This window comes from Arachis duranensis, chromosome 10 (genome assembly GCF_000817695.3).
Source record: "Arachis duranensis cultivar V14167 chromosome 10, aradu.V14167.gnm2.J7QH, whole genome shotgun sequence".
Taxonomy (NCBI): Eukaryota; Viridiplantae; Streptophyta; class Magnoliopsida; order Fabales; family Fabaceae; genus Arachis; species Arachis duranensis.
Window position 1 is genome coordinate 74,560,716 of NC_029781.3, and position 4,082 is coordinate 74,564,797.

Genomic DNA, 4,082 nt, shown 5'->3' on the forward strand with positions numbered 1-4,082 from the left:
GATCTAGGAAGGCATTGAGATCTAGACTTGGTTATCTAGTCTCTTGGGCCTTGAGATCTGAATTTCCAATTTCCAATTCTCTGTTTATTGCTTTTCATGTTCATTTACTCTTCTGCTTCAGATCCGATTCAATCCCAATCCCCTTTTACTCTTCTGTTTGATGCAATTTACTTTGCCTTGTTTAAATTTCTGCAAATCCAATTTCCAATTCCCTTTACAATTCAAGTCATTTACATTTCTTGCAATTTAAGATTCCGCAATTTACATTTCTTGCGTTCTAAGTTTCTGCAATTTATATCACTTGTTCTTTAAGATTCGGCAATTTAATTCTTGCTCTCTTTAATTTCATGCAATTTACACATTCCTTTTACTTTCAATGCAATTTAAATTCTGCAAATCACAAATCACTCAACCAAATCTTGATTCGCTTGACTAAATCAACCACTAAACTAAAATTGCTCAATCCTTCAATCCCTGTGGGATCGATCTCACTCCCGTTAGTTTTTATTACTTGATGCGACCCGGTGCACTTGCCGATGAGTTTTGTGTTGGATCGTTTTCCACACATCAATTATAATATTGAGAGATGAATATTTTATAATTTAATCTAAATTGTTCTTGGTCATATGATTATCAAAAAGGACATTATAATCTGAAAAGATCATTATATATATATATATATATTGATCTTTATTGGATGAAAATTAATAGCTCTCATTTATTAAATTATATATATATAGATGGTGCATATAGAGATATGACCATTCACGCGTACGCCTCCAATGGCAGATTTCCAAAACTTCATTTCTTCATGAATTCTCCACTTTTACATGCTTTTTCTTCATTCCTTCAATCCAATCTTTGCCTTATAAACTTGGGATTGCTCAACAAACATATCAAGACATCGAATGGAATTAAGGTGAATTAAATTTATCAAATTAAGAGCCTAAAAAGCATATTTTTACTCTTAAGCACAATTTAAGGAGAATTTACAAAACCATGCTATTTCATTGAATAAATATAGAAAAAGTTGATAAAATCCACCAAATTCAATACAAGATAAACCATAAAATTGTGGTTTACCAAACATTGAATTGACTCAATTTAAGAATTTCTAATGGTTATAATTACTGCATATTTATCAATAGGATATTCCCAAAATGAACATGGTAATAGACTTTTCTTTGACCTGAGACTGTCATAGTAATTAACAATGTATTTATTATACTTTGATTCCAGACACCTAATATCCTACGGTGCTAGTTGAATGGATATTGGGTATGATTTAGATACTTGTAGAATTAATGATTAGTCAATAAGAAATTTGTCAACTCTCGGTAAAAAGTTTGAGCTTTATGATTATAATGACTGAGATGAATAAAACCTTGGTAAAGGAGATTGAATGAATGAAGAAATGAGTTTCTTAAGTCATTCACAGTTCATTATATAATGGTAACAAGTTAGAGTTTTGACAACTGAACTATACTCGAAGGGTTAACCAAGAGCTGGAAAGATGGAAGGAATTATACTTTGTTCTTCTCAGGTTCTTAGTAAAAAATATACTACTTCATACTTCGGATCATTGAGGAGTGTTGCTAGACACCAACCTTGATTAGTAAATTTAGTATGACTAATTTACTACCTGCTTAATATTGAACCTATGGAGTCACACATTAATGAATGTTTTAATCTTTGTTGTAGAATTATTTCATTATTATTTTGATTTAATCAAATAAATAATTATATTAATTCAAAAGGAATATTATTATATTTTTTCCTAACACCAAGAATATAATAATAGTATGGTAATTGAGAATATGAAATGAGATTTGAGAATAATTAGTTATTCTATTTCTAAATTTGAATTCTAAATTTGGATGAGATCCTAACTAATTTTGTTTCAAATTGAGTTATGATATGATTCATAAATTTGAAAGATTCAAATTAAAATAGTAAGATATGATTTAAAATTGAATTGAGATTCAAATTTAAAATCAACAACAAATCTCATACTATATATAGGTATGCCAAGAGTAGAGGAAAACATGAGAAAGACAGAGAGAATAACAAGGGTTGTTATTCCTTTACCTCTATGCACATAAATGTATGTGAGACTAATTCTTAGAGAAGAATTTTATGGTGTGCAAAGAGTTGCAAGAGGTTTCTCAATTTAGATCAGATGTCCATTGGTCAAGGGGTTGACAGCAAATGTTGGTCTCAGTGTGGATACGCATAGTGCCTTCGTACCATCGAAGGAGAAAAAGATTTTTACTAGCGTACTCAGGTATTTAAATCTGATCTACTACTATATTATATTATAGGAATAAAGTTTACGCACAAAATAGATCTTTAAGGATTATTTTATTTTCTTCCGCTGCGTGTGTTATGAACACATAGTAATCCTTCAATCTGAACCAGTCACCAAAACCTCCTCAACTGCACTATCGTCTGCTGTAGCTAGAGACCGCAAGCAGAAGGCCAGTGTTTTCTCCCGCATAAGCTTCCCCGCTGAGGAAGAAATGACCAAGAAGAGGAAGATATCTGCCTTCCCCACAACTGAAGCTGCTTCAGCTGGTCCCCTGCCACATCTTCAGCACATCTCCAGGCCGCATCTCAGCTGCTTCGATGGCGATTCATTTTATTTTATATATATGTATATAACAAAGCAATTGACAGAAAATTAAAGAAGAAGCAGTAGAAGAACAGAAATCAAATTCAATTATGCAGAAAAGGATTTAAAGAGATTTTAGATGGGAATTGAGACAGAATTTCCTCAATTTCACACACCCAAAACTCAGAAAGAGAAGAGTGGAATTGCCCGAGTAAACACGAGGAAGGAGATCAATCAATTCTCCCTTAATCCTCTGAGCTCTCGGTCAAGTCTCTCAAGAACAATTACAAGAAATTCAAAGCTCAAAGAAAGTGCAAAATTCAAAAGCCAAGCCAAGGTAAGTCCAAAAAGGTTTTTAATTACATCAAACTAGCTTCTATTTATACACTTTCTATTCTTGGATTTTGGGATTTGGATGGGCTTTTGATTGGGTGAAGAAATGAATTAAAATGGGGTTTTAATTTGAATTTTTTTGGCCCATGAAAAGTTGCTCCCAGGAGGCTGCCCTGCCCTTGTGGAGGGCAGGGCAGGATTTGGTGCGTTGTGGTGCATCCTTGGTGCGGTCTGGTGCGGGCGTGGTGCGAGCTGGTGCGGCCTTGGTGCGTGAAATGCTGCCCTGCCCGCGCCAAGGGCAGGGCAGGAAAAGTTGGTGCGCCAGAACGTGCCACGGTGCTGCCAGAATCAAGAATTGGTGCGCCAGACTCAGAAATTGGTGCGCCAGAAATTTTCCTTGGTGCATGGGATGCTGCCCTGCCCTCGCGGAGGGCAGGGCAGGAAAATTTGGCGCTGCCATGATCGAACTTGGTGCGTGCTGTTGCTGCCAGGAATGAGCCTTGGTGCGCCAGATTTGAGTTTTGGTGCGCCAGCTCCATGCATCAACAAAATGCTGCCCTGCCCTCGCGGAGGGCAGGGCAGTGTTTCCACTTTGATGTCCCGTGTTCGAAACACGGCTGGAACACACGCTCAATTAATTTCCTTGGCTTTCTTGGCACCAAAGTAAGGCCTAGTTTCTTGCTTTCTCATGGCCCTTAAAGATGCCTTTCGTTCCTGCCTCAATTGTGCGCCAAATATGGATTGCTATATATCGTTGGAAAGCTCTGAATGTCAGCTTTCCAACGCAACTGGAAGCACATCAATTGGACGTCTGTAGCTCAAGTTATAGCCCTTTGAAGTAGGCATGGTCATGTTGTGAATGCCCAGATTTTAACTTAGCGAAAATTTTCTTCCAACCTCACTTTGCATCACGATATTGCCCTGCTCTTGGCAAGGGCAGAGCAGTGTGCATGCTGGTTGCTTTCTTCTTTGATTTGGTCATGGGCCACGCTTTTAAAAGCGTGGCCTAAGGCTCCAAAGTGTGCTCCAACTTCAAAGTGTACCCCAAAGCTCTTTTTTTTTTCCTTTTTTTGTGCTTCTTTGCTTCTTTTTCTTCTTATTTCCTACAAGATTTATAAAATTAAAAGATCAAGGAAAT